Source organism: Leiobunum rupestre, chromosome 8 (genome assembly GCF_980474605.1).
Source record: "Leiobunum rupestre chromosome 8, qqLeiRupe1.1.hap1, whole genome shotgun sequence".
NCBI classification, from domain to species: domain Eukaryota; kingdom Metazoa; phylum Arthropoda; class Arachnida; order Opiliones; family Sclerosomatidae; genus Leiobunum; species Leiobunum rupestre.
Window position 1 is genome coordinate 36,786,768 of NC_143391.1, and position 12,234 is coordinate 36,799,001.

General features: G+C 31.6%; 1 long non-coding RNA gene across 1 annotated transcript; it reads left to right on the forward strand.

Annotated features, from left to right (window-relative positions):
* Positions 1 to 1,104: 1,104 nt before the first annotated feature.
* LOC149933326 (uncharacterized) lies at positions 1,105 to 5,899 on the forward strand. The gene is made up of 3 exons (XR_016472820.1): positions 1,105 to 4,059; positions 4,843 to 4,905; positions 5,769 to 5,899. It is a non-coding gene; the product is annotated as an uncharacterized LOC149933326 (long non-coding RNA).
* The last annotated feature ends 6,335 nt before the right edge of the window (positions 5,900 to 12,234 follow it).

A 12,234-nucleotide genomic window follows, 5' to 3' on the forward strand; every position in this document is an offset into this window, starting at 1 on the left:
TTCCTGACTACTAAAAAGCAACTAATTACAAACTTAGCAAAAGAAGTATTTTCCTACCAACTGAATAACAACTCATTACCCCTTCAACTAGTAACTTGAAATATGCTGACAACTTTAGCCTACTTAATACCAAGTTAATATCAACTAATAATGTGTATACAAACTAAATACAAACTGAAATCCAACTTATTTTTTGGTAAGGGTGGGACCATGTAAAAGTGTTAACACTACGCCGGTTCCAAAAAAACCACTTTAAATACATGTACATGTAGTTCTGTTTTTATGCGCATATTATTGACATTTGAATTACGATCTTTTAAAATAGTCTTAATATAATCTTCGTAACTATAATAGTGAACGTCTCTAAAAAATTTGTTCAACAAGGCTGAGAGATCAGAAGACGCGGCGGTGTCACGTTGGCTCATCTTTGGTAATGTGTGGTATTCTTTCAACAACTCGCACTTAAATCGCGACATTAACTCATTATTGCACCAACACGAAAGCGTAAAATAACGAGTTTTGAAATTGCAGGCAGGAAAAAAAATTGGCACTATGATCACAAAAAACTGTCTTATTCCAACCCTTACCAAAAAATAAGTTTTATTTCAGTTTGTATACACATTATTATTGATATTAACTTGGTATTAGGTAGGCTCAAGTTGTCAGCATATTTCAAGTTACTAGACCACTTATTTTTTGGTAAGGGATTTAAACAGGTGTCCGAGTTAGAATGCTTAGGAGAGTGGTCGCAAGCCCTTCATGCCACGCGAGCCAACAGCTCCCTACACTCACTATTACCGTTAACCTCTGCAAATTTTTATTGCAAGTCTAGATACTGCTACCCTAACAATTTTAGTTAGCTCAATAATTCCACCTCTGTATGACTACTACTTTATTGCTCCGCAAAGACTACTAAACTTAATATACTACAAAATCAATTAAATGCAATCTGTAAAACTATACTTGGATGTTCACGGAGGTCATCAACTGCAGACCCTTACCAAAAAATAAGTTGTATTTTAGTTTGTATTTAGTTGGTATACACATTTAGTTTGATATAAAGTGGGTTTTAAGTAGGCTTAAGTTCTCAACATATTTCAATAAACAACCCTTACCAAAAATTATGTTGGATTTTATTTGGTATACACATTTACTTAATATTAAGTTGGTTTTTTAAGTAGGCTTAAGTTGTCAGCATACTTCAAAATAATAAGTTGTTATTAAGTTGGTGGGAAAATACTTTTTTCTTTAAGTTGGTAATTAATTAGTTGGTTTTTAGTTCATATTTAGTAAATACCAACTTAAAATCAACTTTTAAGTAGTTCCTAGACAACTTATTTTTGGTAAGGGTAAACACTCTTTCAATCAAAAGCTCTAAGTTAAACATAACAGGCACCTAGCAATATTTATGCATCTTATCTTTAAGGAACTCGCACGGGATTATATTCTAGAATTCTTTCGCATGCCAACTATCATCCATAACTATAATATAAAAAAGAGCCAGCTAACGAAATTTCTTTGTTGAAACACTAAATTATAATTTTCCGGATAGCTCCCTGAACTGTAGGGGAATTAATATGTGTAACAGCCTACCAAATGAAATTCGGGACATTATGGATATGTCTCTTCAAACGTGCAATTTGTAATGCAATAACTAATTTATTCTTCTTATTACTCTCAGTAATGTGTTTCTTGCAAATATGTAAAATATATCAATTTCAGTGCTTAAATTAAATTATCTTGGATCCCTTGGAAATCATCAGCTATGCTGCAGGGGAGATCCTTGTCTGTTGTAATAATTCCTGACAATAAAGTCTTCATTATTATTAAGATAAAATACCAAGCAGTACAAAAATGTGTCATTGCTAGTATGGCTATAATAATAATAATAATAATAATAATATTAATCAGCTAGGCTAATTGTTTTACTTAAGTGTATTATGTGTGCCAAGGTCAACTGGCATAGTAAAACTTGAATTATCATGTAATTTTTTGTGTTCCTGGAAACTTCTACATTCTTAGCCTCTATTTATTAATAATTATTTGCCAGTAAAAGTAAATCGTCATTATATTGGGTACTAAATGCCGTTTTTCATTAACTTTTGATGTGTAATATATGTAATATTTTTATAACAGAGCTAATCAGGTGGTAATCAATTTGAAATGCTTAAGCTTATGCCAAGTTTTCTGGTTTCCCCTTCCGTAAAAACTTTTAGAGGATAATGGTAATAGTAAGTGTAGGGAGCTGTTGGCTCGCATGGTATGAAGGGCTTGCCACCACCCTCCTACGCATTGTAACCCAGCCACCTGATTTAAAGGCATTATAAGTTCCTTGATGACTTGGGCCTAGTTGGTGCCTTGGGTATTAGCTTAACTGATTAAAAAATTGAATAATTTTAAAGCTTAATAAATTAATTTTTTTTAAATGGAAGGTGTTTAATAAGATAGTGAAAAATTATTTAAAAAAAAACTTTGCTTTCACCAATCGCAATAGCCCAAAAATGTTTTCTTCCATAAATAGTAATTATGGAAAATTAAAGCCATATTTCAATAATTAATAATTTTTTATTATTTCACAGTATTGTTTTAAAGCATATTTGTTGAATATAAAGAAAGATAAAATGGAAACGATCTTTATAATGTTAGTAGTGTGTTTTCTTTAAGAATGGAATGTATAGTGTTAGTAACTGGTAGATTTTCTCTTACACTCCACTTGATGTACAAAATTAATCTAGGGCATCTTAATAGATTTTATTATGTGCAAAACTTTTCAATTCATTTCAAAAAAGTAATCAAAACTTATACTGCCAATAATAAAAAAATAGGAGGAAAGTAGCAGACCAAATATTAGAAGTTTTAAGTCTCTTTTCATTTGACCAAATATTAATAACCTTGTAGGATAGAAATATCTTTCAGTTTCCAAATACCTTTCCTAAATGCAGTGTTAAATAATTTTGAAAAATAAAATTGGTGATAAGACGTAAGATTAATAAATAGCTTTTGATGATGTTGTAAGTTCTGAAATTTCATCTTTTTCTAAACCCACTAACTCAATTTATCTGTTTTAAGTTGTTTTTTGTAGCAAAAAATTGTTTAAATTTGTTTTCTTTTTTAGTTTTGAAGCTAATGCTGTAATACTATTTTTAATAATTTATATTAACTCCCCTTAAATGTAATGGTTTTTTACTTTTTGGAAACTGGTACAATATACATTTGTAGTGAAACTGAAAAGAAATTTAGCCTCTAGGTTTTGCAGGAAAAACTATCTACTTTCAAACAGCTATGAAAGTAAATTGATCTTAATTAATCAGTTTATTTTCACTGCGGTCACCATTTAAAATATCTGATCTTTTGGGCTGGATAGTCTTGCCTTGATACATTCCATAGGTCGTCAAATCGGGTGGTGTGTTTCCTTTAGCAATGCCTTGCCATCACAGTGCAGAGGCAACTCATTCTGTGTTCAACACAAACTCTGGGCACTTCGCTAGGAGATTGTTTGTTCTCCCTGCCTTAAGTTTGTTTTTTTTTTGTTTTTTAATGTATTACATGTTCTTTGTGTGAATTAATAAATTGGATTTCTTACTTCTTATGGCAACCGACTTTAAAAACATGTATGTTTTAAAAAATTAAAATTTACTTATGCAAAATATTTTGTGGTTAAATTATTTTTATACAAATAATGTAGTAGCAGAAGTAAATGAACCAAAGTTATCAAAAAAGCGCTCGGAATCGGAGGGCGTTTTCTTAATGAAAATGAGAAAATCGAGTCAAATAAAAGCTAATTTCCATCCCAGTCTTTTGACGCGATAAATTACGCTTGAGAATTGTGGGTATAGCTATTTCTATGTATATAAAATGGTTTCATAAAAACAAAAACTTTTTTTTCGACCTAGGAGCGCGCAAAATTTCCAATTCAAGGTCAAAAGAAGTTGAGTTATCAGCAGCCAGCTGAAAAACAACTAATACTACAAATCTTGCGCTCTCATTATACCTGAAAGAATATTTTTTGTTAGAATATCCACTGAAAAAAAATTTATGGCTATAACTTGAAAGATGCAGGTATGTTTTTATAACTTTTTCTCACTACTTACGTCTAGAGATGTACTCATTGAACCATAAAATGAATGAAGAATTCAGTCATATATCAATTTAGATTGTATAGCTATTTCATTAATCTCATGAATATTTGTGCTATTAGTTATAGCTTGGAACTTAAATGTTTTCAATTAAATGACTTTAGAGGGCTTGCCATTAAGAGGATAATTTTTTTTATAGCATATGGAATAAGGTAAAACCGCCTTCTTTCATCTTGGCAACTAGTACTTCAGTTAGTTTTCTTGAAGCCAATTAGGTTTAGTAGTAGGTAAAAATCTTGTAAATATTAAACTACAGATACATGTCAACTAGTATTTCCAGTTAAAGATAATCTGCAAGGAATCATTGCTGCACCAGCAACACCCTTCAACTGATCAAGTGATAGACTTAGGTATGTTTGTGCAGGAATGAGCACCAGGAAAACATTTTTGAGCAAGCACAGGTCTTGATCAATACCTTAGGTAGTGGAAAGGCCGTAAACTGAGCATTCATATCAAGAGCCTTTAGGGTCATTGTCAGCAATACACTTAGTGAGGTAGTTTGTTTGAAATTGAGCCATAGGAACACGTGAAATGGGTGAGAAGGTTTTCCAAGGAAAATAGAGAAATTTAAACTATTGAAAAATCTCTAGGTATTTACAATTTTTGCATGAATTTAATAATATTTCAGTCTTATCATTACCAGAAGTAAATAACCAAAAGCATCCAAGGAGGGACTTCCCTCTTTCAATTTTATTTTTCTTTCCAGGATGGCCATAACCAGAAGGGGCCAGGGTCTTTCCATATGGTTTTGTTAACTGATGTCATAATGGTCCAACCTTTTTTTACTTTAACACATCATTAGATATAGCAATGAAACTAAGGATTCAAGTTTTAAGCTGAATTTTTTTTGAGTTGTGGAATAGTTCCACATTAGTCTAAATTTTAGCTAAGAGCTAGCATTGATAGCATTCTACCTAGGCCTAATTATTAACAATTAAACTGACTACACAAACTAAAACATGGAAAAAAATAGCTTCAAACGATTAAGCAATAATATATTAGATAATTCTAGAAGAGTTTGTTAAAATGCATGACCTCTAAAAAATCCTTTTCCTTTCATTGTTGATTATATTAAACAATATTATTAGACATACCATCTAATGACTAGGATATATCTTCTGCTAGTCTCAATATTTTTAAGATCGTCATATTAATATTATAGGTCAATTTCTTGAGTTGTACTTCTTCATTTATCAATTGGGGGAACAAAAGTTTTTTGTTTAGTAAGTTTATTGTTATAAGCTTTTACATTTAAAAATATTAGCAAGTCTCTAAGCAAAGTAAAAACTATATATAATTACTTTTGGTAACTACAAATGTTCTACTGCACCTAAATATTGTGAATCGGCTATGCATGGACTGGCTCATTTTTCCCTCAGTATATAGCGTACACTATTTACAATAGCAGTAAATTATATGTACACACTTATAATCTCTAAAGGAAGCTAGTGTGGCTCAAATTATTACAATAGAAACAGGCATGGATTATTTATCAATATGTAAACTTGGCACCACACATGATCCCCATGTCACACAAAAGAACCATAATGTTTTTCATTCAACTTAGTTTAAGCCTTGCCCATTTTCTCCAACTGTACTTGCTATATTTCCTAAAATTCCCTTTGTTTTTAGGTTGATTTACAAAATTCATGAGAAAGATGATGCTATCATGAATTGGAAGTAATGTTTTTTTTAACCAAAGCAAATTGTGCTTCCACAATTAAATTCTGTATATATAAGGCATAATTTTGGCTTAACATGCAAATGAGACTGTACACTCCTTTTAAACTAAATTGTATCGTTATTTTGACCCTTCCCTAAAGCAATGTTTTTTGCCCTTGGAAGAACCTAATAATCTCAGTTGAAATTGTATTCAAAATCCATGGTTTTTGTAAAAATTATTGATACAAACTGTCTTTCGAAATAAAATGTAGATTTCATATCTTTGGATACGGTTTTATTTTCAATTTCTCATACATTGTACAATAGATACAAAATTATAGAAATAAGTTAAATTTTTTATTTTCTTTTTTTGCTATCAGGATTTTTTAATATTAGCTGGAAAATTTATTGAAATGCAAAATTGTTATAATAAACATTCAGTGTGCCCTATATGTGAGCAGTCCATTGCACACATATATTGCACTCTTGAATGTTTATTAGTTTTACTGATATTGGCAGATTTCCGAGGATAGCCAGAGTTCCTACACAGTACTGATGAGCCCCATGGAATCTCTGGCCTAAATTTTGACTTTTGATAAAAAAAATTATAATTTGAAATGTTAGCGCCAACTTTAACCTAAATGGTGCTAAAGAAATGTGTGTTAGTAATAAGTTACGTTCCTCGATCTAAATGTATTTTACTTGACATTTAGTTTCTTTGAAAAACCTTCTGATTCATAAACTTTTTCAAATTCCACTCTATTCCTATTTAGTTCTTTTACGGAAAAATCCTGACCTAGAGAATAATTGTCACTATTAATTGAGGTATTATATACTACTTGTTTATGACATGCTGCGACATTTGATAGCTATATCTGCATGGTGAGGTTGGGGCTAACCCAATTTGTGGATCCAACTTCGGCTTTTCTATAATTGCAGAGCAAAAGGTGCTAAAAAGACTAATTCACCTTAACAAATATCATCATGAGGAGGATTTTACAGTTTATCCAAAGAAAAGTGGGCTTTTTGATTTAACCAGAAATTAATCTTGCAAAAAAACAAATATTTTGAGTTAAACGCGAAAAAGTAAGAAGAGACCAACATTTAGGCCTATGTTTTTAAATGCAAAAAAATATAAACCGCAATTGAAATTGGATTCTTCAAGGTTAAGCCATATGCCTAAAAATCCACTTACATTGGTTATTCACTGAGCTAAAAAGGTAAGTCTTCAGGCCCCAGTCAGGGGTGGAAACTTCCTTATAGAAGTAACTGGCTGCCATATTTCTATGAGAAGTAATCAATCAAGAAATTAACTCATTAATACAGGAACTTGAGCTCATCAATGGAAAATATTTTGAAAAAAGAAGGTAGTTAAATGTGAATTTAACCTAGACAAAAATTTGCCAAATAAAATAATGAAATTTCAAATAAATTTTTTAAAACTAAAAAATAATTTCAATGTCTGAATTTAAGTTGAAAAAAAAGAACTAGGTATTCCGAAAATAATAAACTAATATTTAAGATTTTTATCCAAAACATTTGCATGGCAAAAGAAATAAGCAAGTACAGAATTACCTAGGAATAACATCATCCGTAACATAATAACAATAAGTATTACAATTAACAAGATTTACAACCGAAGTGATTTTCATATTTATTGCGTAATCAAGATGTTTTCTCAGCACAGAGCCCTCTAGTGTCTAAAATATGCGAGACTTCCGCTAAGTCGAAATATCTGGTTTCCAATAGTGTTTCTCGGTGCCACGAGCTCATTTTTTTATCACGTGTGATTCACACCCGGGCTTCAAAGCCAAAGCCCCTTGCAACTCCAGACTGTGCTCTCCGATATTAGGCTTAAATTTTTATCATAAAGTAGTCATCCAAAACTGTAAGTAGCGATCACAGCTTGAAGAGAGTACGTTTCAGTGGCGAAAAAAGGTTCGTTTAGAAAATTAGCATTAAAGCAATAGGAAGTGTCATACTTATTGAAATTCTGTTACTTATGATAACATTAAATGAAGATAAAGTTTGAAAACAAAGAATTAAGATTTCAAAAACTTACTATAAGGTTTGATAATTAAAGTTACAATTTCTTTAATTTGCTCCACTTTTAACGAATCCGCACAACTTTGTTGTTTTTTTCTAAAAGTTTACTGTTTTTACACAATACCAAGAATCTATAAACATATACCCTATAGCTACATATTCAGCCCAATGATGTATAAATTTTTTAAATGTCTTTAATCCAGTAAGCCTCTTAACTTAATTTCTCACCCCCTTTGAGTGTTCTAGTAGAATTAAATTTCAATTTGGATTTTTCAAGTAATATACATAGTCTATAGTTTCCAATTCATATTTGAGGTCTAAATTAATACACACCTATTTACTTGAAAGTTATTTAATAAATATTGTTCATGATAGCATTAATTGTTTACAAATTATTCCTGTGCATTGGCGTACACGCTATTCATACATAATGGTTTTGTGAGAAACAAGCAGACAATGTAGCTCTGCCTCTCAAAAAAATTTTGAAGAAAAGTTCCTATTCCCATGTATATCCATGGAAGTATATTAACCTCATTCTCAGTGGCATAACTAGCATGGGTGACACCCGGGGTGGATATCATGGTGAGGCTACTAGTCTCTAGTTTGTGGAAGTTTTTATTTTTTTCACGGCCTGCAGTGTCACCCCCAAATCACGCCCAGACGGGTGGTACCCAGGGCAGGCCGCCCCCACCCCCTAGCTATGCCACTGCTCATTCTACAGACATATTTCATATTAAATTTGGCCAAACCATGTTTGGGTGTTTGAATCATTTACATGCTTTTGAACAAAAATAAAAAATATCTCAATGTTATTTATTTTAATTTCACCAAAGGTGACCAGCCAGTTTCGTTTCAATGTCCTTTAGCATTATTTTAGTTTAGCTTAATGATTCTCAAACATAGCCAATAATATTAGATTTAATTTTGAATTATTAAAGAAGTGTGAAAATTTTTCACAATTATTATATTGAATAAGTGGAAAATATTAGGATTATATAAGACTTTGCATAACTTAGTAATTAATTGATATTTCTTAATACTGTTGGAAAGTTAAAAAAAATTAAATGACTTATGCGGATTGAACCCTGGTGCAGACACCAACCATAAATTCTTTGGCAAATGCTTCCTTTGCAGTTTCTGAAATGCTTGTACCTTTATCTAAAAAATTCGAAAGATAGTGTACAACAATGTTAATTAAATAAAGATTTTGCATACTCACAATTAATTTTTGGAAAAAATTTGAGGACATAAACTAGCCATACTTCCCATCATAGCATAGTGGTTATTTGATGCATGGACTAATTATAGTACTTCGTGTGAAGTACTATAATTAGTCCATGTTTGATGCGAGTCAGTAGAAGTGTTAAGAAAATGTTTTTTGAAAGGGAAACTAATTCTAAATTGTAAAAAGTAATTAATAAAAACCAAAAACCTTTCAGTGGCAGAAACATAAATGACTCGGTGGGAACAGAAATCATGATGGAGTGAGGAGAGCAGGGTCTGGGGCGCCAAAATATCATTTTTCTATAACATTATTATCTTAAGGGGCGCCAAATTTAAACTCGCCCCGGGCTTAATTTTCGCTAGCTACAGCCCTGGAGGAGAGAGCGGAACCCTAAAATTTTTTGGAAGTGGAATGAACACGGTATTGGGCAGGTGTTATTTTTATCTATAAGATATTATTTCATCTGCATCACAATTTGCATTGCCCTTTAAGTGCAAGAGAAATGAACATGGCTTTGCTAAACCAACTGTATTTTATTTAAAATGGGTAATTTAACTCAATGTGTGGCCCTTGATGTCTTTATATCACCACCATTAAATATAAAAAATGAGGTGCCGCAAGGCAGTGTGTTAGGGTCCCTATTATTCAATATTTATACTGCTAATATTCATGTATGGAGAAAAGTACTGCCCATGAATATGCTTACGATAATTGCCTATATACTATGATCCTATATAATACTGATTTTTTTTTCATCGTTCTGAAGTCAGATCGTATATTTAGTTTCTTACACAATCCATTGTTTAGAAAAACTTCTGTGAAAAACCATATGCTACATTGAGAGGGAGATACAATGGAAAATAATGTTGAAAAACCAAAGCCTCAACTATTACTTAAGACTGACTGCTCATAGCCTGTTCTAAAATAACTAATACACATTCCCCAAACAAGTCTCGAAGTCTAATTTTATATGAAGGTATATTCAAACTAAACTACTGAACAGGTATTAAAATTATCTAATAAAACAATTGAGGTTAAATGAAATGCTCAGCGCAAAATCACAGTGGAGGCCAGCCACGGAAAAATAGTACCATTCAGTTATAATGTCTTACTTAATGAGATCGAAGAGCCCTCTGCTATATAATGTGATTAGCAATGTGCCTGGAGATAATTTTACGGAAAACTTCCTAGGTATTTTAAGATCGATTGAATTTTTTCTTGGTTGGTCAGTTGGTTCAGTTAATAATTTTAATATTATATGCAACAAAGAATGTATAGTTCAGACAATTTTTAGCGTTTCTCTCAATCCACCAAGTTCCCCAAGCTAGTCTCCATCCCTTAGGATGAATTAACTCCCCTGTTTATCATTGGTTTGGTATATTTTACGTACCCTAAAATTATTGAAACAGACTTAGGTTACTTTTTTCCTTCCCCATCTGAGCATAATAATATGACTATGGTGCCTGCAGTTTGTCTCCACATAATTATTATTCCTAAGTATAATTACATATTATTGATGCAACTTTAAGGCAGTAGTTCAGTCATTCTTGTCCTATGAATAGACCCTAAATAAATGCTTGCGTTTTCTTTAGTTTTCAATTATAGATTTAATTATTGTGCCAGATATTGTTGGTTATGACCACACTTCCAAGCTGCATCAATTCTGTTTAAACAGAAGCCCAAATCAGTTTAAAAACACAAGATTTTAGATTGGAAAAGTTTTTACTTCTTTACTAGAGGGATTAATAGGGTGGATTAAATTAGAGTATCTCCCATTATAATTCACAAAAGTAGAGGTGAGATGAAACTCAGAGCTGTCGTTTTGTATGGGGGAAATAGGGCAATGCCCTTGGGCTACACGCAGGGTTGCTACCATGGATTTTGCATGGAGACCAACCTGACCTTTATTACAGCAAAGACACCTCCAAATAAACTTTTTCCTTTCTTATCTGTTCCCTTCTCTCACTCAAGGCAACAGAAAAGTGGTAGCAACTCAATTTGTCTTTCTATATTGATTATTCCATTAACTGCTCTGTTGGTTATAAATTATCTGAATTAGCATCATTAAATACGCAAGTAAACGCCAATCTTAAAAAAAATTGGCACTTCCCCTCTTACATGCCTCAAGAAAAATTTATGAAACACTGCGTATTATATTTGTAGTATTACAAGAAACGTGATACTGCTTATATTAATAAATTAGGAAGCCATAGTTTAACTTAAGTAATGTTATCTATTGATCTTGTGAGGACTACAAAAAATTTAGAAGTTTCAATTGGGCTTTCTATATTAACAATATCCCCTATTGTTTTAACTTTCTACAATCCTAAACAAAATTATTCATAATTAACTATTAATATAGTTTTATAGCAGGTGATTTAGTTGATAGATATTCATGTTTTTTCTTATATATGGAGGAATCATGTTAGTTAGTTAATCCATACTCTCAAAGAAATCATGATTTAAATTAATTGAAGCAAGATTATATAATACTACGTTTATTATTAAACTGATTATACAACAAATGAAAAATTTGTTCGTAAACATTAAAAACTGATGTCTATAAAAATTCTACCAAAACTTTACATGTATACTTTCTCTTGAGTAATAAAACTTAAAATAAGAAATTTATGAAATGATTAATGTTTTATCCTGATTAAAAGGGATATAGTTATAGGGGAAAGAGTACTGTTGCCTTTGCCTTATTTCGTTTAAGTTCAACTAGAGTCTCTCCTCTAGTACTTGAAATAAATTGGGATATTTTTGACTGCATTGTTTATTAGTTATAACATAATAAAGCGAAAGATGCTGGATTAGCACAAAACTAGCCTCACAACTTAATATTATATCTAATTAAAGAATAAATAAGTCACCAAAGATATTTCAAGTACTAGAGAAGGGGGGGGGGGCAACCTTTTCCAGTCGAGGGCCAAATTCTAAAATTCAAAGTTTGACATTAATGAAATTAGGAACAAAGCTACCCTTTTAATTCAATTCAATTGCACAAAATACCGGACGTATCTGAAATATCTCTTTAAAATAGGTGCATGTGTAGAAAATTTAAATGAGTAGCACTAGCTACTAGAATTTAGGTTCGCGGGCCGCAATATAAATCTTGACCAGCCATGTGTTGGCCATCCTTGTACTAGAGGAATGTTTGATTTT